At 46.0% G+C, this 23,137-nt stretch overlaps 1 protein-coding gene across 4 annotated transcripts in view; it reads right to left on the bottom strand.

Annotated features, from left to right (window-relative positions):
• The window catches only part of LOC141133628 (beta-1,3-galactosyltransferase 5-like), a 404,153-nt gene that overhangs the window by 20,787 nt on the left and 360,229 nt on the right, over nt 1-23,137 (bottom strand). The gene's annotated exons all lie outside the window — the stretch shown is intronic.

Raw genomic sequence — 23,137 nt, forward strand, 5'->3', positions numbered from 1 at the left:
ATTTTTATGAAGGTCAGCCGATCGACCGAGTCGGTGGACAGACGCACCCTGTGATCGGTTACCACGCCTCCAGCAGCACTGAATGTGCGTTCCGAAAGAACGCTGGATGCAGGACAGGCCAGTAGCTCAATTGCATACTGTGCAAGCTCTGGCCAGTGATCCATCCTCAAGACCCAGTAACCCAGAGGATTTTCGGTGGGAAAGGTGTCCAAGTCTGATCTTGCCCCTAGGTATTCCTGCACCATGTAAAACAGACGCTGGCGATGGTTGCTGGAACCGATCATACCTTGGGGCTGCGGACCAAAAAATTGTCTGAACGCATCGGTCAGACGGCCACCTTCTCCACCGCTCCTTCTTTGACTGACCGAAGCCTCAGCAACACGTTGTCCAGAAACAGGAGTTTGTAACCTCCCAGTCTCTGGGAACGCGTTGCACAGACCTTTCTGCAAGGCCTCCCGAAGATGTTTCATCCTCTGCTCCCTCTGCGATGGCAAGATAAGGTCCGCAACCTTACCCTTGTAACGTGGATCAAGGAGGGTTGCCAGCCAGTATTGGTCCTTCTCCTTGATACCACGAATACGAGGATCCTTACGCAGGCTTTGCAGGATCAGGGAGGCCATGCAGCGTAGGTTTGCTGAGGCATTTGGTCCGGAGTCCTCTGGGTCACTAAGAACGACATGGTCCGCAGCCACCTCCTCCCAGCCACGTACAAGTCCATGTGTTTCTTGGGACTGATCCCTTAAAGACTGCTGCTGATGCTGAGTGCCAGGCTCCACCTCCATACTGACACAATCTTCCTCCTCCTCCTCTTCCTCCTCGTCCTCTTCCTGTGTGATCGGCGGGCACGCAGGAACACTGTCTGGATAAAGGGGGCCTTGAGAGCTAAGGAAGTCCTCCTCTTCCTGCCTCTGTTCTGCCTCAAGTGCCCTGTCCATTATTCCACGCAGCGTGTGCTCCAACAGGTGGACAAGGGGGACAGTGTCACTGATGCATGCACTGTCACTGCTCACCATCCTCGTGGCCTCCTCGAATGGTGACAGGACAGTGCATGCATCCCTGATCATGGCCCACTGGCGTGGGGAAAAAAAACCAAGCTCCCCTGACCCTGTCCTGGTGCCATAGTCGCACAGGTACTCATTGATGGCCCTCTGCTGCGTGTGCAGCCGCTGCAGCATGGCCAACGTTGAGTTCCACCTGGTGGGCATGTCACAGATTAGGCGGTTCTTGGGCAGGTTAAACTCCTTTTGGAGGTCCGTCAGCCGAGCACTGGCATTATATGACCGGCGGAAATGCACACAGACTTTCCTGGCCTGCCTCAGGACATCCTGTAAGCCCGGGTACCTGCCCAAGAACCGCTGCACCACCAAGTTAAGGACGTGAGCCAAACAGGGCACATGGGTCATTTGTCCCTGTCGGAGGGCAGAGAGGAGGTTGGTGCCATTGTCGCAAACCACCATTCCTGCCTTAAGTTGGCGTGGCGTCAACCACCTCTGAACCTGCCCCTGCAGAGCTGACAGAACCTCTGCCCCAGTGTGGCTCCTGTCCCCCAAGCACACCAGCTCAAGCACCGCATGGCATCTTTTGGCCTGCGTACTTGCGTAGCCCCTTGAACGCCTACGGAGCACCGCTGGTTCCGAGGAAGAGGCCATGGAGGAAGAAGAAGAGGAGGGGGTGGAGGAGAGAGGTGTGTCACAATCAGCATTTTGGAGGCGTGGTGGCGGAACAACCTCCAACACTACTGCACCTTGTCCTGCATCCTTCCCAGCTGCCAGCAGAGTCACCCAATGCGCCGTGAAACTTAGGTAACGTCCCTGTCCATGCCTGCTGGACCATGAGTCAGCGGTAATATGCACCTTACCGCTGACCGCCCTGTCCAGCGAGGCATGGACATTGCCTTCCACATGCCGGTAGAGAGCCGGAATCGCCTTCCGTGAGAAAAAGTGGCGTTTGGGTACCTGCCACTGAGGAACCGCACATTCCACAAACTCACGGAAGGGGGCAGAGTCTACCAACTGAAAAGGCAGCAGTTGAAGTGCTAGCAATTTTGCCAAGCTAGCATTCAACCGCTGGGCATGTGGATGGCTGGGAGCAAACTTCTTTCGGCGGTGCAGCAGCTGGGGCAGGGAAATTTGCCTGGTACAATCTGACGTCGGTGTACCAAAAGCAGATTGCCCACAAGTACTTGGCTGTGACACACCTAATTCTACACCTTCATTCCTCTCACTGCAGGTCTCAGAGAGGACTGAAGGTCTAGTGGGGTTGGAAATCTCAGCTGATGAGGAGCAAGGAGAGATCCTCTTTGTTCTTTGGTGTGGGTCTTTTAGATACGCTTGCCAACGAACTGCATGGCAGGTCAACATATGTCTGGTCAAGCATGTGGTACCCAAGCGGGAGATGTTTTGGCCACGCGAGATACGCTTGAGACATATGTTGCAAATAGCAGCGGTGCGATCTGATGCACTCGTCTCAAAAAAGGCCCACACCAAAGAACTTTTTGAATAACGCGCAGAGACTGCAGCGCCCTGCACATGTGGAGCTTTGGGGTGTGATGCAGTCAATGTGCTGCCCTTAGGCTGGCCCCTGGAGGGCATCCTGCCTCGTTGGTGATGTGCTGCCGCCTCCTCCTCCTCCTCCTCCTCCTCCTCCTCCTCCTCTCTCCTATCAGGCACCCACGTTGAGTCAGTGACCTCATCATCCCCTCCCTCCTCATCACTGGAGCAAACCTGGCAGTATGCTGCAGCAGGGGGAGCATGACTGCCAGATTGCTGTCCTTCTTGGGCACCCCCTCTGTCCGCGCTCATGTTACTGCCTTCATCGAGCTCAGTATCGTCATCAGAGCCTTCCAAACGCTGGGCATCCTCCTGGAGCATGTACCCAACACTGTGGTCAAACAGTTCGAGGGAATCCTCATGAGGACATGGTGGAGCTAGGGAAGGAGTCACTGATGACATTGAGCTGAGGGAAGAGGCCGCTGCTTTGCCAGACAAAGCACCCTGGGCATGGGTGAGAGAGGATGAGGAGGATGAGGACGGCTTGGTCATCCACTCGACCAAGTCTTCCGCATGTTGCGGCTCAACGCGGCCAGCTGCCGAAAAAAAGGCCAAGCGTGTCCCATGGCCACGTGCTGATGAGGATGCACCGTCTCCACGACCAGCACTAGACACAGAGCCTGCTTGCCCTCTCTTATTGGCTTGTGACTGTCTGCCTCTCCTTCTTGGCCTTCCAGACATACTAATGGCCTGTAGCTGCACTAAGCTGGGATAGAACACCTGTAATTTTCTTCAAGTAGCTTTATATACTGTAACCAGACAAGCCTGCCTGTCAGTAGGAAGATAACAGGAACGGATCTAGCTGAACACTGTGAGCAGGACGCACTGTACTAAATGTAAATAGTCTAGCTGCCTGACCGTGGTACTAATAGGATCAAATAGAACACCTGTAATTTTCTTCAGGTAGCTTTATATACTGTAACCAGACAAGCCTGCCTGTCAGTAGGAAGATAACAGGAACGGATCTAGCTGTACACTGTGAGCAGGACGCACTGTACTAAATGTAAATAGTCTAGCTGCCTGACCGTGGTACTAATAGGATCAAATAGAACACCTGTAATTTTCTTCAGGTAGCTTTATATACTGTAACCAGACAAGCCTGCCTGTCAGTAGGAAGATAACAGGAACGGATCTAGCTGAACACTGTGAGCAGGACGCACTGTACTAAATGTAAATAGTCTAGCTGCCTGACCGTGGTACTAATAGGATCAAATAGAACACCTGTAATTTTCTTCAGGTAGCTTTATATACTGTAACCAGACAAGCCTGCCTGTCAGTAGGAAGATAACAGGAACGGATCTAGCTGAACACTGTGAGCAGGACGCACTGTACTAAATGTAAATAGTCTAGCTGCCTGACCATGGTACTAATAGGATCAAATAGAACACCTGTAATTTTCTTCAGGTAGCTTTATATACTGTAACCAGACAAGCCTGCCTGTCAGTAGGAAGATAACAGGAACGGATCTAGCTGTACACTGTGAGCAGGACGCACTGTACTAAATGTAAATAGTCTAGCTGCCTGACCGTGGTACTAATAGGATCAAATAGAACACCTGTAATTTTCTTCAGGTAGCTTTATATACTGTAACCAGACAAGCCTGCCTGTCAGTAGGAAGATAACAGGAACGGATCTAGCTGAACACTGTGAGCAGGACGCACTGTACTAAATGTAAATAGTCTAGCTGCCTGACCGTGGTACTAATAGGATCAAATAGAACACCTGTAATTTTCTTCAGGTAGCTTTATATACTATAACCAGACAAGCCTGCCTGTCAGTAGGAATTTAACAGGAACGGATCTAGCTGAACACTGTGAGCAGGACGCACTGCACTAAATGTAAATAGTCTAGAAGATAACAGGAACGGATCTAGCTGAACACTGTGAGCAGGACGCACTGCACTAAATGTAAATAGTCTAGAAGATAACAGGAACGGATCTAGCTGAACACTGTGAGCAGGACGCACTGCACTAAATGTAAATAGTCTAGAAGATAACAGGAACGGATCTAGCTGAACACTGTGAGCAGGACGCACTGCACTAAATGTAAATAGTCTAGAAGATAACAGGAACGGATCTAGCTGAACACTGTGAGCAGGACGCACTGCACTAAATGTAAATAGCAGGAACGGATCTAGCTGAACACTGTGAGCAGGACGCACTGCACTAAATGTAAATAGCAGGAACGGATCTAGCTGAACACTGTGAGCAGGACGCACTGCACTAAATGTAAATAGCAGGAACGGATCTAGCTGAACACTGTGAGCAGGACGCACTGCACTAAATGTAAATTGCAGGAACGGATCTAGCTGAACACTGTGAGCAGGACGCACTGCACTAAATGTAAATAGTCTAGAAGATAACAGGAACGGATCTAGCTGAACACTGTGAGCAGGACGCACTGCACTAAATGTAAATAGCAGGAACGGATCTAGCTGAACACTGTGAGCAGGACGCACTGCATTAAATGTAAATAGTCTAGATAGAAGATAACAGGAACGGATCTAGCTAAACTGAATACAGTGTATATATATATATGCAACACCTGGGATGCATATATATACACAATACACTGTAAGTGCAGCTAACTGACTGACTGTTCTGCCTAATCTATCTAACTCAAATCAAATGACACTGTCTCTCTCTCTCTCTATCTCTCAGCACACCGGAACACACACTACACAGGGCCGCCGTGCAGGCGGCCTTATATAGTGTGGGGTGTGTACTAAATCCCCTGAGCCATAATTGGCCAAAGCCACCCTGGCTTTGGCCAATTACAGCTCTCTCTACTGACGGCGCTGTGATTGGCCAAGCATGCGGGTCATAGTGCATGCTTGGCCAATCATCAGCCAGCAATGCACTGCGATGCCGCAGTGAATTATGGGCCCTGACGCGCCACACGACTTTAGCGCGAACGGCCCATAACGTTCGCAATTCGGCGAACGATCGAACAGCCGATGTTCGAGTCGAACATGGGTTCGACTCGAACACGAAGCTCATCCCTAGTGATGATAGAAATCGGGGGGCCTTATTGGGGGATACCAGTTATCGAGTCATTGGGGTTAGATCCATCTTAGGGGTCATTGTGGCATTATCTTTCCCTTTGATATGCACATACATCCAACCATTAGTTTTGATTGTCATCATCCATTGCCCCCAAGATTTATACCATCACTCGGTTATTGTTTCATATTTTAAGATGTTCCATTCATTGTTTTTTATAGATATCTTTTTGTACAGACCGTTTATTACTGGTGATTTGTTGGATTCCTCGATCATGCTGTGTGTGTTTACATCCATGCGAGATTTACGTCTGCGAGAAATTTTCTTTCCTTGACAGACGTGGCCATTGATGACCTTAGCCGTCATGTGATCTTTACCAGGGGCCGTGGGCACCGCGATTGGTCAGTATCCTGTTGTTGCCCAGCCAACCTAGATGTGACTTCCGGGTACTGGAGTCAACACGATGGCTGTTGATGGCAGTGCACGATGATGTCCTGTGGTTACAACGGGACGACGTGATCATGTGGTGGCGGCGCCTTCCGCTCCTGATTGGCCGCTCAATCTCGAGTAGACGGTCACATGGCATGGCGAGGAGGGGTCTTGATTAGCTTATGCCATGCGATCACATGTACTCCAAGTACTTGTCTATGCCATGTTTATATGAGTCCATTCATCATCATTTATGCACTTGTCACTTTTAGTGTATTTTAGCACATTCATATAATTTTTCACCACTTATGATTCACCAGTCAAATACTTACCCCTATGGTGATCCTTGGGGCGTTTGTATTTCTTAAGCGCTGCATTTCCTATTTTTTATTTTCATACACAGTTTGTCACGTCGTTGATGCTAGCTGCTGATTTGGAGTAATTTTTCTTGTGTCACTAGTAGCTCAACATTTTTCACATATTTTTTGTTAATCTATTTTTTCCTCTTATGTCCCCATAGACCTATACACATATCTCATATATATGCACACCTTACAAGAATTGCACGTATCTTACAAGATACGTTTGCTTATTAACTTTGTTGCTTACTATTAGATTCCTCTAATTAATATATTTATTCCATATATATACTGTGTATATATATATATATATATATATATATATATATATATATAACTGTATATATATATATATATATATATATATATATATATATAGAGTGGGGGCGGAAAGTATTCAGACCCCCTTAAATTTTTCACTCTTTGTTATATTGCAGCCATTTGCTAAAATCATTTAAGTTCATTTCATTAATGTACACACAGCACCCCATATTGACAGAAAAACACAGAATTGTTGACATTTTTTGCAGATTTATTAAAAAAGAAAAAACGAAAAATCACATGGTCCTAAGTATTCAGACTCTTTGCTGTGACACTCATATATTTAACTCAGGTGCTGTCCATTTCTTCTGATCATCCTTGAGATGGTTCTACACCTTCATCTGAGTCCAGCTGCATTTGATTATACTGATTGGACTTGATTAGGAAAGCCACACACCTGTCTATATAAGACCTTATAGCTCCTTAATCCTTAAATGGAAGATGTTTGGGGCGACCAGAACCCTTCCTAGAGCTGGCCATCCGGCTAAACTGAGCTATCGGGGGAGAAGAGCCTTGGTGAGAGAGGTAAAGAAGAACCCAAAGATCACTGTGGCTGAGCTTCAGAGATGCAGTTGGAAGATGGGAGAAAGTTGTAGAAAGTCAACCATCACTGCAGCCCCCCACTAGTTGGGGTTTTATGGCAGAGTGGCCCGACGGAAGCCTCTCCTCAGTGCAAGACACATAAAAGCCTGCATGGAGTTTGCTAAAAAACACCTGAAGGACTCCAAGATGATGAGAAATAAGATTCTCTGGTCTGATGAGACCAAGATAGAACTTTTTGGCCTTAATTCTAAGCGGTATGTGTGGAGAAAACCAGGCACTGCTCATCACCTGTCCAATACAGTCCCAATAGTGAAGCATGGTGGTGGCAGCATCATGCTGTGGGGGTGTTTTTCAGCTGCAGGGACAGGACAACTGGTTGCAATCGAGGGAAAGATGAATGCGGCCAAGTACAGGGATATCCTGGACGAAAACCTTCTCCAGAGTGCTCAGGACCTCAGACTGGGCCGAAGGTTTACCTTCCAACAAGACAATGACCCTAAGCACACAGCTAAAATAATGAAGGAGTGGCTTCACAACAACTCCGTGACTGTTCTTGAATGGTCCAGCCAGAGCCCTGACTTAAACCCAATTGAGCATCTCTGGAGAGACCTAAAAATGGCCGTCCACCAACGTTTACCATCCAACCTGACAGAACTGGAGAGGATCTGCAAGGAGGAATGGCAGAGGATCCCCAAATCCAGGTGTGAAAAACTTGTTGCATCTTTCCCAAAAAGACTCATGGCTGTATTAGATCAAAAGGGTGCTTCTACTAAATACTGAGCAAAGGATCTGAATACTTAGGACCATGTGATATTTCAGTTTTTCTTTTTTAATAAATCTGCAAAAATGTCAACAATTCTTTGTTTTTCTATCAATATGGGGTGCTGTGTGTACATTAATGAGGAAAAAAATGAACTTAAATGATTTTAGCAAATGGCTGCAATATAACAAAGAGTGAAAAATTTAAGGGGGTCTGAATACTTTCCGTCCCCACTGTATGTATATATAAATATAAATATATATATATATATATATATATATATATATATATATATTCCCCCTTTAATATAAAATGTATTTTAATAATTGTTTTTTCCGTTTTATATATTTCTTGGGCATTAATATTTTAAATATTAATATATCTTTGTCCTTCCCATGTGAATATCCATTTTTTTTTGTATTCTCACTAGTTGTCTCCTAATCATCATCGTATCATCGGTTATTAATGGTTGTTTATACGTTTAAAAGTGCATATTTTACTATTTAATTAATTTTTATTTTTATTATTATTATTTTATTTAAGTACAGATTGACATTTAATCCATATAGTACTGTTTTGGGGAAATATTACATGTGTGTGTGTGTGTGTGTGTGTATATATATATTTTTACATATTTTTTTTTAATCTTTTGCGGTCCCCTGTTTGCTTATTGCACATGTTTCATCCTTGCCCCTACAATTGTAAGCCTCTATTATTGTATAGAGTGCACTTACAATCATCTCCACCAGGTGGCGATACCACCGAGGCATCACTGCCCACGCTCCAAAACGCGTTGCATCACGTCCGTGATGTCATCCCACCATACGCTGCGTTCAAGCCCTCTCCTGAGACCTGCTGACTGCGCTCCAGACCTTGTTCTGGTATCCGTCTGAGAGCCGGAAGACACCTGGTGGACAGGGCGCCAGCTCTGATTCACATGGCTTCACAGGAAGAGACTGATGCTGCCAGCCAGAACGGAGATTGATGTTCACTGGACCTCTCTATGCCTCTGTAAAGAAACTTCAATTTGAGTTTTTTTTAATGCACTTTGTTCATTAAAATTAAACAGTTTTACTTAAGTGGCGCCTTTTTCTCTGTTTCCCTTTTCTTATGTCAGTTTTGCTGCAGCAGGTTCTATACACGGTACAGATGTGCTACTTTGCTGGCAGACTAAAGAGACCCCCCAGGCCCTATATTTAAAGACATTTTTCAATTTTTATTGTTCCACTCTAAGCATCATTAAAAACACCGCTCCTTCAAAAACAAAAACAATTTTTTTTTTTCCATTGATAGATGTACCCCAGGGCAGTACCCTGTCCCCCATACCTTGTTTATGGCCAATAACTTGCATATAAGCCTTCAAAATGGGCATTTTTAATTTTTCAAGTTCTGGTCCCATAGACTTTAATAGGATTCGCGGTCCGGGTTCAAATGTTTGTGATGTTTGAGAGTTCTGGCACAAACCAAACTGAGGGGGGGTGTTCTGCCCAACTCTAGTCATAACCATTTATGTGGCCATAATGGAAAATATCACATTTTGGCCAATAGATAGAGCTGTCGATCATAGGAAAACAGCGTATTATGCAAATATGCGGTCAGAATTTGTGATGGCTGGGTAAATGATTGTTACATTCGCGCAGATTTTTTTTTTTAATAAACAGCCCCTTTAGTAATTAATGATCAAAAAGCTGAGTTCATTTGTGTCCTTTATAACTGCCTGGAGTTCACCTGAAATCCTCCGTTGGTCACACCTTCCCGTACTCAGGTTTCTTCTCTGCCGTGTTATAATTACACAGTGTATTGTCATGTAACTACGAGTGTAAAACCTAGTTAGCCTTTGGATGGATTGTATTTCCAGGATTCCTTCTACCACCTTGGACTGGAAATACCATCACAAAGCATCATTGTGGAACCGATTACATTCACGAGATCAGAGCCTACTGCCAACATCATTCGTACCAGGGCCAGGCTGACAGGTAAGGCACCTTCACTATATTAGCTTTCAGTTAAAAAAAAAAAAAAAAAACCTTCTGCCTTTACAACCACTTTATCGGGAGTCTCTGTGCTCGCTGGTAAGCGGCTTTGTATGCCAGGGTTCCGCCTTGTCTCCTGTAGATGCCATCAGTTGGCTGTGTGTGGACTGGAACAGGATGGAGGGCTGAAACACACGTGGACCTCAGTGGCGGGCGTGTGACATCACAGGAGATGACCACAATGCGTTTCTGAGCGTACGCTCCGACGAAGAGGCCTGCCCCAAAGTTTTTGAAACGTCCACCGTCATTGCAGAATTACCATCTGCTAAATTATCCTCATGACTTTCTTCTTCACTGCCCACTGCCCACCCATAGACTGATGGTCCCTATTATTAACCACTTAACGACCAGCCTCGTTTTGAGATTTTGGTGTTTACATGTTTAAAACTTTTTTTTTTTGCTAGAAAATTACTTAGAAACCCCAAACATTATAGATTGTTTGTTTTTTTTTTTCTAACACTCTAGAGAATAAAATAGCGGTCATTGCAATACTTTTTTTCACATCGTATTTGCGCAGTGATCTTATTTTTTGGAAAAAATTCACTTTTTTGAATAAAAAAGTAAGACAACAGTGCGCATGCGTGGGAGTTCCAATATGGCTGCTTGAGCCAGGAGCTCCGCTCCACCCCGGACCGCAGAGCCGCACTACAGCAGCCACAGCCCTCAGCGCCGCTTGCCGCTAACCCATCCGTGCCAGGGACCCTCAGAAGAGACAGCGGAGATGTCCGGGCCCCCGGTGAGAAGAGATCTCAGCCCGCTATTCGACACGGCGGGAGCGGACGGGAGTCCCAAGATGGCCGCCAGCACGGACCTCACACAGCCACACACGGCCCAGCACCCCAAGGCTCCTGAACACAGGCCGGTACTAACCCCACGACACTCACTTATGCCCAGGCAACACAGGGGCCCCCAACCGTCCATCAGAACCCCCATCAAGGCTCCCAGAAACCCCAGGCCTCTGCCAAGGCCTCCACAGGCTCCTCAAGCCTGACACACCAGGAGATGTCTCCCCAGGCCTTACCCATACAGGCCCAGCTCTCAGGGGCAGCTCACCTGTCCTCAGGCTTCTCAATCACTGACTTTACACAAATGCAAGAAGACATGTTTATTAAATTCTCCTCATTACTGGAGAAAGGCCTGGCCAGCACAGCACATCAGATCACTAATACGATCAAAGCTGACCTATCAAGTATAGGCTCAAGAATAGAAGCAATAGAGGAAAAAGTTGAGAGCACGGTCTCTAGAACGAACCAAAATGCAGCTCACCTACAGTCTATTCAAGAACTACTCGATGTGGCCCTTTCCAGGATAGACGAACTCGAGAACAGGTCCAGAAGGTATAATTTCAGAATTAGAGGCCTCCCAGAAACCTTCACGGATATTCCCTCCACGGTACAGGACATTATATCTGAACTCATTCCCAATATCCCCACTCAGTGCCTCGAGATAGACAGATCACACAGATCCCTTGGTCCCCCCAGACAAGATGGCTCACCCAGAGACATAATTGTGAAACCACACTTTTTTGCGATCAAGGAGGAGGTCATGCGACAATCTCGTCTGAACCCCAAACTGTAACACAGGGGACATCAGATCCAAATTTTTGCGGATTTAGCTCCCTCCACTATTCAAAGACGCAGAACTCTAAAACCACTTCTCTTGGTCCTATCACAAAGGGACATTAAATACCGCTGGTCCTTTCCTTTCGCAGTAAAATTCACATCTCAGGGTAAAACCCACTCTTTTTCCAGTCTCCCAGAAGGTGAAAAACTGCTGCTGTCCCTTAAATTCATCTCACAGGAAGCTCCAATGGACTTCTCTGCATCCTCATCAGGCTCGACAAAACGCCCTCCACCAAGCAGCCCTGTGTCCCCCCTGTGGAATAAGAACACGTCCAAGAGGAGCAAGGATGGAAAACCCTCATAAGGCCTGGCTGGTCTCTTATCTTTTCTCTGTCCCAGCAGGGACTCTTTTTGGGGAGGTGGTCCCAACAGTTGTCGGAGCTGGAGCTCCACACCCCATTACGGTTCAAAGGCTTGTTTAGCCCATCACCCGAATTACACCTCCCAATGCACTTTATAGCACCAATTCCCCCCGACGAAAAACCCCTCCACAGGGGAAGGGAAGCAACCCTCCATGACCAGAATATCTTCATCCTTCCCTATAGCGGAACTGTCCAGCGGACTCAGATGCCCTCCAGCAGACGTTCGGATCTTCGGGACAATAGTCCTTGCGGACTGTAGAGTTGATTTAGTCTTACTGGGACTTCGGTACCTAGCCCCGCTCTAGTATAGGACAAGATTGCTTGTATGTCTAGCTAATAATGACCAAAAGTATGCAAGATATGCTTAGAGGATAGGGTTGTTTTTACCTCTACAGTGTAGAGCCCGGGTCGTTTAAGTAGCCCACCAAGTCAAATTTGGAGTAGGGAGGGGTGGGAGTGCTACAGCGGGTGGGGAGTTTTCGTTTTTGATTTAAGCATTACGGTATCTTACTAGTTAACCTGGCACGCAGTGCCATGAGTATAGGGCTGTTTGAACCTTTCTACAGTTGTTCGTTTACGTTAGTGTGTAAGTATTAATGTTTTACCTTGACAAAGAAAGGGTCCGGGGTGGATCCCTTGTGCCTCCTCTCATTTCCGAAGAACCTTTAGTGTCCTTTGGATTTGGGACTTCAGTCGGCCTCCCAGGTAGACTGAAGGTTAAATTTGGGAATATTGCGGAAAATTTTCCACAAGATCCCAAGGGTCATATTATGAGACTCATGTCGCTATTATCATTGTTCTTATATGTTTGTTTGTCCTTTTCTGCTCTTTATATCCACTCATCCCTTTTCTTTTTTCCAGCCGTCCTGCGGGCAGGGGCCTCGCACCTCTCAGAGATAAACATAGAAGACACCCATTACGTATCTTACCCGGCAAGATATGGAAGACTTCAATTGGTGAGTGACTGCCTGATCATGAGTCCCCCTCCCCTCTGCTCAAATGACTGACACACTTACACTAGGAAACGATCTCAAGGTGGCCTCTCATAACGTTCAGGGCCTGAATTCCCCTAGAAAAAGAAGACTAGCCTTGGATCACTACAAATCTTTAAGACTTGATGTAGTTCTCCTTCAGGAGACTCACTTTCCCATCCGGTACACCCCCAAGTTCCTTCACTCTTATTATCCATCCTTCTTCTTAGCGAATGCCCCTAACAAGACTAAGGGGGTGGCAATCCTACTTTCCAAAAACAGCAAATTCTCCTATATTTCTGATTATAAAGATCCGGAGGGAAGATTTGTTGTGGTGAAGGGTACCCTGGAAGGAGTTTTATACACGATTATCTCATATTATGCCCCGAACAAGGGTCAAGCATCCTTTTTCCAGGGACTCCTCAGTACAATAGAACCCCTATTAGAAGGGAAGGTCATTATGGGAGGAGATTCAAACGTGGCGTTTGACCAGGGCTTGGACAAAACTAGACCCCCCAAGGACCAGCTCACACGCCCCACGAAATTAAGCACCAGAATAGCTAAGCTGCTACATACCCATGGACTTATAGACATCTGGAGGGAACTAAACCCCAAAAGTAGGGACTACACACACTTTTCCGCCCCCCACCAATCTTACGCCAGGATTGACCACATACTTATCCCATCTTCACTTATACACCTCTCCAAAAAAGCTGCAATATTGGACACAGCCTGGTCGGACCATTCATTGGTCCTCCTCAACCTGAGAAATGTCCTCTCGGGGCGAGGTGGTTCCTACTGGCGCCTAAATGAATCCCTGCTTTCTGACCCTCGCTACTGTAAGGAGATAGCAGACTCCATTAAAGAATACTTTACCCTGAATGACATAGATAATATCTCCCCAGAGACCCTTTGGGCCGCCCACAAGGCAACCATTAGAGGCATTCTAATCAGGATAGCGACTCAATATAAAAAGGAGCTCTTGATAGATATTCAACGCCTTGAAAAAACATTCCTCTCCTTAAAAGCAGAACACAAAAAACACCCGAACAGGACTATTTCAGAAAGGTTAGACGCGACTAGACTTGAGCTGAACCTCGCCTTAACGGCCAAAGCAGAGAAAAACATCAGGTGGAGTGGAGCCAAATTTTACTGCCAGAAAGACAGATTCGGCTCAATGTTAGCCTCCAAACTCACCCCGAGGTTTCGATCCTCCTCCTTCCCTAAACTAAGAATCGCAGGACAACCCACAACAGCTAACCCGAACAAAATAATGTCAGCCTTTCATGAATTTTATGAAAATCTCTACAAATCCCCCCAATCAGGGAAGGGCCCTGTAACCACTGCCTTTCTGGACAATTTGCAGATCCCTTCGATTTCCAAAGATTGCAGGGATCTAATGGAAGGAGCCTTTTCAGTAGAGGAGGTCAGGGCGGTTATAAAAGGCTTGAAGCCCGGATCAGCCCCAGGGCCAGATGGCCTCTCGGTCCCCTACTACAAACAATTTGGAGAAATTTTAGCTCCTTACTTGGCTAAATTTTTCAATTCCATTAAAACAGGTACCCCCCTGGATACACAACTGAATACTGCATTTATATCGGTCATCCCCAAACCCAACAAAAATCACGAGGAAGTGGAAAATTACAGGCCGATCTCCCTGATCAATAATGACCTCAAAATTCTCACCAAAATCCTTGCCAACCGCCTCTCATCTTTTATTAATCTTTATATACACAAGGACCAGGTTGGTTTTATACCAGGGAGACAAGGACCGGACCAAATTAGGAGAGCAATAGACATTGTCTCCATCCTCCAATCAAATTGGGAAGGGGGACCGAAACAGGAAGGATTTCTCCTCTCGTTGGACCTCCATAAGGCCTTCGATTCTATCGAATGGCCTTATCTTTTCTCCTTACTGGAGAAATGGGGCTTCGGTCCCAGTTTTCTAGGGACCCTTAAATCCTTATACTCCACTCCAAAAGCAGTAATTCGCTTACAAGGCCATTACTCCAAACCTCTCTCTATAGCGAGAGGCACTAGACAGGGTTGTCCTCTATCCCCTTTAATTTTTGCCATTGCGATTGAAACCCTAGCAACCGCAGTCAGATCGGACCCCAATATACTAGGAGTGAAATGCGGCGAACAAGTCCACAAATGCGGGCTATTCGCCGATGATATGCTCTTATTCATCACCTCACCAATCACTTCCCTCCCAAATCTGTGTAAACTCCTAAAGGAATTCTCACGGATCTCGGGCTTAAAGGTAAATTACTCAAAATCATTCGCCCTGAACATTTCCTTCAAATCACATGTGGTCTCTTCCCTCCAGAATGCCTTTGAGTTTAGATGGAGCGACACTTTTATTGACTACTTAGGAATCAAGCTCACTGCAAAAACGGAGCTACTTTATTCGGCCAACTTCCCTCACACATACCGCAAACTAGAGACAGACCTAGGCAACTGGGCAAAGGGAGGAATCTCTTGGCTAGGTAGAGTTCATGCAGTCAAGATGACATTGCTACCTAGACTCCTTTACCTTTTCAGGGCCCTCCCGATAAATATTGTAAAAGATCATCTATCTGCATTCCAAAGAAAAGTTATCAAGTTTATCTGGGGGGGTAAGGGACACAGACTCCAGCAAAATACCTTATTCTTATCCAGATCACAGGGGGGCTTAGGTCTCCCTCAGCTCTTCTGGTACTATCAAGCTGCCAGACTCGCCCAGTTATCGGTAGTGTATGCGAAGACAGAAAAACCAGACTGGATCCAAATAGAGAGACAGGCTGTACCATCCCACACCCTAGATTTCCTATTGTGGGTCCCTCCTAGAAAGCGCCCTTTGATTCTCTCACCAACTCTCTCTCAATCCTTTAAAGTATGGGACTCTCTAAGAAACAATCGGGGCTTGATTTCAAATTGCCACCCACTTGCTCACATTTTCAATAATCCGGACTTTGTTCCGGGTCTAGACATCAAAGCATTCCGTTGGTGGTTGGATAAGGGGATGTACCGGATCGGACACTTCTATACGAGTTTAGGCCCTATTACCCTGGCCTTTTGTGTGAGCCACTTGGAAATGCCTACCTCGGAGCGATTCAGATTTCATCAAATTCGTCATTTCCTAGCCCACAATGGGGAGGCAAAATCTGCCCCCCACTCATTCACGCCATACGAACTCTGGTGTGGCAGGTCTTCAGAGCAGAGGGGAGGCATTACCGTCATCTATCAGTCACTCGCCAATCAGTCAACCAAGACTCCTTATATGCTGGCATGGGAGTCGGACTTATCCATGCAGTGGGACCTAGATAAATGGAGGATTACCTTTTTCAGGGCCTACAGGGGCATTAAGAATATTTCCATGATAGAGTCTAGTCTTAAGGTTATTACTAGGTGGTATCTATCTCCTGACAGATTAGCCAAAATGTTCCCCTCGGCTGACCCGAGGTGTTTTAGAGGTTGTTTAAATAGGGGCACGCTGGCTCATATATTCTGGGAATGCCCAAGATTGAGGACATTCTGGAATAAGATTTTCCTCTTGATCAAAAAAATTACCAAGGCCCATATCCCGAAAACACCAACTATGGCGCTCCTAAATGACAATTTGCCCGGGGTTCCGAAGCTTGCCCGCAAACTAATCCACTTTATTTTTCTGGGCGTGAAGCTCACCATCGCCAAGGCCTGGAAGAAACCCAAAGTGTCCCTTAAGGCGGCTATCCGGAAAATCTCCTGGATTATGGCCCAGGAGAAGCTCGCTAGCATTCTCTACAACACAAAAGACCAATTTGAGGCTATTTGGGAGCCCTGGGCAAATTTCATTGATGTTTCCCTGATTCCGGGCATGCAACCATAACTCAGTTGGATGTTGCGGGGATGCGGGACAACTTCCCGCGGGATGGCTCACATATCTCTCCTCTCTCTCCCCCCCCTCTCCATTTCACACTCTTTTCTCTCTCTTTAATTGCCTTATGTTTTGAATGCAGACAGTCCGATGGTTTTAGTGACACTTATGATCCCAGATGGTTTCTGTCCTAAGGGGTTAAAATACTCTGATGATGTTTCCCTACCTGGTTATCTACATTTCAGCAATATTTGCTGGGGGGTTGGGGGGAGCTGATGGAGGTTTCGCCGGTCACAGTGTGTTCCCTTTTGGGGTGCCGACGGAATCCCTCAGGCCTCCTCCAACTACTCCCTGGATGGTCTAGGGATATATCTTCTCTTTAGTTCTTTTTTTAGGTCATCGGTGTTGTTCTTTTAGATTATCTGTTATAACCACAGGCCGGGTCCTAACCCCTAACATTTGTTTTTGTTTTTTTTTCTTTTTTAAAATTTTTTTTTGTTTCTTTTGCTTGAATTGCCTACCCCCATTGGGGTATAACTGTATGAGATATGACTACTCTGCCTACATGATTCGTTGACTGTACAACTTGTTTGTTGAAAAAACCAATAAATATTTTGAAAATAAAAAAGTAAGACAACAGTACAATTAGCCCAATTTTTTTTTATATTGTGAAAGATAATGTTACGCCAAGTAAATTGATACCCAACATGTCACGCTTCAAAATTGCGACCGCTCGTGGAATGGCGACAAACTTTTACCCTTAAAAATCTCCATAGGCGACGTTTAAGAAGTGCTACAGGTTGCGTGTTTTAAGTTACAGAGGAGGTCTAGGGCTAGAATTATTGCTCTCGCTCTACCGATCGTGGTGATACCTCACATGTGTGGTTTGAACACTGTTTTCCTATGCAGGCGCTACTCATGTATGCGTTCGCTTCTGCATGTGAGCTCGTCGGGACGGGGCGCGTTTAAAAATTTTTTTTATTATTATTATTTATTTTACCTTTTATTTTTTATTTTTACACTGTTTTAAAAAAAATGTCACTTATATTCCTATTACAAGGAATGTAAACATCCCTTGTAATAGAAAAAAGCATGACAGGACCTCTTAAATATGAGATCTGGGGTCAAAAAGACTTCACATCTCAGATTTAGACTAAAATGCAATAAAAAAAAAAATGTAATTTAAAAAAATTATTTAAATAAAATGGCCCTTTAAGAGCTGTGGGCGGAAGTGACGTTTTGACGTCACTTCCACCCAGCAATTGTATGGAGACTTCCCCTCACTCGTCTCCATTCCTGACAGGAGACAGGACGCGATCGCCTCCGCCACTGCCGACGGCTCCGGTAAGCGGCGGAGGGCACCGGATCGCGGCGGGAGGGGGGGCCCTCTCCCGCCACCGATAAAAGTGATCTCGCGGCGCATCCGCCGCAGAGACCACTTTTATCTTGTAACGCACCGCCCGCTGAAGACGAGGATACCGGGGTCATGGCAGCTAGCTGCTGCCATAACAACGATATCCTCCTTCAAACAGCTGCCATAAAACTGCGACGGGCGGTCCGCAAGTGGTTAATGATCACAAGTTTGCGCCAGTACCATTCCATTGTATGTCTCTTTTTTATCTTTATCTTCTATGCATTAAGGTAAAAAGCCTTCTGTGTGCAGCAGCCCCCCTCAGCTCACCTAATACTTACCCGAGCCAATCTCAATCCAGCGATGTCCATGACTGCCTTGACCACCCGGGACTTTCCCTCCTGATTGGCTGAGACAGAGCAGCGCCATTGGCTCCCACTGCTGTGAAAGTTAGTTAGCCAATGAGGAGAAAGAGGGGGCAGGGCTGAACTGCGGCTCCGTGCTTGCTCTGGGGGCACTCAACAAGAGGGAGGGGCCAGGAGCGCCAACAAGGGACCCGAGAAGAGGAGGATCCGGGGCTGCTCTGTGCAAAACCAACTGCACAGATCAGGTAAGTATAACATTTTTTTTTCTATAAAAACAACAAACAACACGAGACTTTACAATAAACACTTTTCATAAAATTGCCATGGTAGATTTAACCGAGGCAATTAAAAATGTTCACACCCAGAAAAAAAAAAAAAAATCTCATGTACATTTCACATCAACCCTTGTCCTAACTTTTAAAATGAACCTTTAAGTTGGCTGTGCATGTGACTATAGGCATTCATATGTTAATATAATTTCAAAAGTCAGCCGATCCCTGCATGTAACTGCTGAATGCCCGCTTCTCCTCCTTTCCCTCCCGCAGACATTTAGCCGCTGCAAGGACAGAAACTGAGGGCATTGGTTCATTTACATGCTACTCCCACTGCCTTCCTATCCCTGTCCTGCTGTCCTGAGCCCCTGTGTGCTTCCCTGCTCTCCCTCCCCCCTTGCAGCACAGTTTATGAATGAATGGGAAGCCTCTGTACAGAGCAATTCCTGTTCAGCTGAGGCTGCAGAGAAAGGGACAGATGAATCTGTCCTCCATCCCTTTTTCTGACTCAAAAGTGAGAAACCAGGGGTTTGAATAGACCCCTGATATTTCACCAAAGCCCCCCCCAATAGCGGTCCTAAAAAATATGTGAAAAATAATAAAACATAAACATAAACAAAACATAAAAAGTGTTCTAAGGACCCTGACCAATCCTTAACTTGGATTGGCAAGGGGCAGGCTCCCTCAAATACTCTGGGTGAGCCCAGCTGAGGAGGAGAGTTCGGATGGAAGCTGGAGAGGAGGTGTTAGACTGTTACGGCCTTTGAGGGAGCTCCCCAGTCTGGGGGGGTGACATTGGGTCTGGGCTCGGGTGCGGACGGGACCTTCCCAAAACTACGGAGGTGTCCTGGCCAGGAGGCACTGGGAGCAAGGAGAGAACACTGCTGGGCAAGTCTCCAGGAGCAACAGGAACAGCCAGGAAGGCTGGTGAGTGTCACACAGTAAGGAGGACTGGGAGGCATGCCTGAGAGGACTAGGATGGAGCAGTCTGGTCTGGGATGGGTGCAGAGCCAGTCAGGAAACTGTGGTGGCACGGGCAGTGGAAATGGGCAGCTGCAGCCAGGTGGGTTGGCAGTCCCTGAAGAGGTAGTACTGGGAGCAGTAGCCACATGTAGGACAGCTAGCACCAAGGACTACCATATTTTTTCTATACCATAGGGGCCCGTGGTCCCTGCCTGCAAAGGGCATTTGCTTTGGGCCTGAGAGAGTCAGTGTCAGGTCCCCACATCAGTTCTAGCTGGTCCTGGGATTGATAGTCTGCAAGCAAGTGTATGCGCTGGAGGTTGAGGAGAAGAGGCTGTATATACCGAAATGTATATAGTTCAGTCCCTGTGTAATTTTTTTCAAATCAAGTGGGCATCCCATATGTACCCCGTCCAAGTTTAATTCCCTAATAATATAAAAAAAAAAACAAAGTGCAAGGACTTCTTGAGTGCGTTTTGAAATACTTGGGACTGGCTGTGTAGGGTGGGAGACGAACCACATTCACAAGCGGCCCCTATGGGGGTAGTGCTACAACCACATCATGAAAGTCCCCACACCAAAGCCAACAACCCTTTGGTGGATTGATCCTGAGGACCATGAACTGGTGCCATTTTGCAGCAAAGAAAACCAGGGGCCATTAGGATTTCCCACGCATTTCTACCTTCAGGAGCTCTGGTGAAGACCAACTTGTAATTAGACTTGGGTGAGCCCACATTTCCCTGTCAGGGGTCACCACAACCCCCCCAATGACCACTTAGTCTTTTTTCAATCACTCTTCTATGTTTCTATGGTACAGTATGTGTGATTTGGGCTTTAGCTTTCAATGAGAACTAGACAATGGAGAAGCAAAGCAATAAATGGTGCCTAGGATAAAGTTGGCTTATGTTGGGCCCTGGCTATCTCCACCGCTCTGTCCAAGGAACGGGAATAGGGCTCTATGACTAGATTGGCAGACAAAGACGATGGAAAGGTTAAGCAAGCTAACAAACCGCAACTAATTTGTCTTTTCAAACAGTTTTTTTTTAAAGTGGGACTTACAAAAAAGTAATAAGGGTCTTTGAAGAGCCAGTGGCTTATACAATATAGGAAGAAAATGCCAAGTATTCCATCTCATAATACTACTAAAATTAGAGTTAGGAGAAACAGTGTACCGACTTTCCGTCTGCATGACATATGGTTTTCTATAACAATACTGGTGTTATTTATGCCAACAAAAGGCATTACACATTTTCTGGTGTGGGCGGCTCTACCATTCGGCTCTTCTTTCCTCTCATTTTCTCAGGTTCCTGCTGTGTAAACTGTGTTCTCTTGTAAAAACACACTACAAATACCATTAGGATTGATGCCCTTATCAGTACTTTCCAGAACAAACCCACATAAAGATAGTATCTGTCAGCTTAACTTTGACTTTTGCTTTTACTGTGGAATTTGTTTAAACTCAACATGCTAGGTTCTGACTATGTGTAGGTATACTGTAATATATATATATATATATATATATTATTAATAATATAATATATACACACACACACACAGATGTAGCACCGTGGTGTTTAGGCAGGGTTGCTCCTAAATTTACCTGCCAGGTATAGCTGCCTTGGCTGATTGTTGAGGATTAATTAGTACCTGGCGGCATTAGATATGACAAGGGTCAGATTAACCATTTCTGGACCGCCCACCATCCTTATACGTCGGTACTTTGAAGGAGGATATCGTTGTTAAGGCAGCATCTAGCTGCCATAACCCCGGTATCCTCGTCTTCAGCAGGCGGTCCGGTTTAAGATAAAAGTGGTCTCTGCGGCGGATTCGCCACAAGATCACTTTTGTCGGCGGCGGGAGAGGGGGGCCCCCCTCCCGCCACGCTCCGGTGCCCGCCTCCGGCAGCGGCGGAGGTGATCAAGTCCTTCCTGTGGCCTGACATGGAGACGAGTGAGGGGAAGATGACCCCCACCCGTCTCAATATCATTGCAGGGCGGAAGCGACGTCAAAACGTCACTTCCGCCCATAGCTCTTAAAGGACCATTTTTTTTTTCATTTTTTTAAATGACATTTTTTTTTTCATTTTTTTAAATGACTTTTTTTTTTTTATTTCATTTTAGTGTAAATATGAGATCTGAGGTCTTTTTGACCCCACATCTCATATTTAAGAGGTCCTGTCATGCTTTTATTCTATTACAAGGAATGTTTACATTCCTTGTAATAGGAACAACAGTGACACATTTTTTTTTTAAACAGTGTAAAAATTAAAAAAAAAGAAAAGGTTAAATAAGAAAAACAAAAAAAAATTTTTTTAAATGCACCCCTTCCGACAAGCTCGCATGCAGAAGCTAACACATACGTGAGTAGCCCCCTCATATGAAAACGGTGTACAAACCACATATGTGGAGGTATCGCCGCGATCGGTAGAGCAAGAGCAATAATTCTAGCCCTAGACCTCCTCTGTAACTTAAAACACGCAACCTGTAGAATTTTTTTAAACGTCGCCTATGGAGATTTTTAAGGGTAAAATTTGTCGCCATTCCACGAGCGGGCGCAATTTTGAAGCATGACATGTCGGGTATCAATTTACTCGGCGTAACATTATCTTTCACAGTATAAAAAAAAAAAATTGGGCTAACTTTACTGTTGTCTTATTTAATTAAAAAAAAGTGTATTTTTTCCCCAAAAAAAGTGCGATTGTAAGACCGCTGCGCAAATACAGTGTGACAGAAAATATTACAACGACCGCCATTTTATTCTCTAGGGTGTTAGAAAAAATATGTATAATGTTTGGGGGTTCCAAGTAATTTTCTAGCAAAAAAAAATGTTTTTAACTTTCAAACAACACATCTCAGAAAGAGGCCCGGTCCTTAAGTGGTTATGGGTAATCTCAACCAATGGGCAGGGGTTTTCTTAAATCCCTTGGCCTGCTTGGAGAACCTATATATTTAGGTGGAGTCAGGTGATCGGTGTTCTGTACCACCTGGACGGCTGTCTGGGTGGACGTGTTGTATGTTATATTGTCCCGTCCGCTAGGCCAGAGTTTGGGCCTATCACGAGCACATCTGGCTGCTAGGCTGTCTGAGGGCCTATCCAGAAGCAGGAGAGCAGCGCAGGGTTGAGATTGCGGCTTCCAACCAGAAGTGATGGTTCTGCCGGCTGGAGAACCCGTTGTGGTCGGAGGTAAAAGGGAAGCTCTTGCCACTAAGGAACCAACCACCTTGTTACCAGGGACCACAGTAAGTAGCTGAAGCAAGTACCGGAGCATTATTCTCACCAACCAGGGATGGTGAAGAATCAGGAAACTACAGTGGGTATCAAGCCAGGGACCCAGCCAGTGGAGGTGACACTTGCAGAGCAGCCTTGTGTGCCAAGCCAGGGACTGAGTAGGCCAGTG

The sequence above is a fragment of the Aquarana catesbeiana genome, linkage group LG03, assembly GCF_042186555.1.
Source record: "Aquarana catesbeiana isolate 2022-GZ linkage group LG03, ASM4218655v1, whole genome shotgun sequence".
Taxonomy (NCBI): Eukaryota; Metazoa; Chordata; class Amphibia; order Anura; family Ranidae; genus Aquarana; species Aquarana catesbeiana.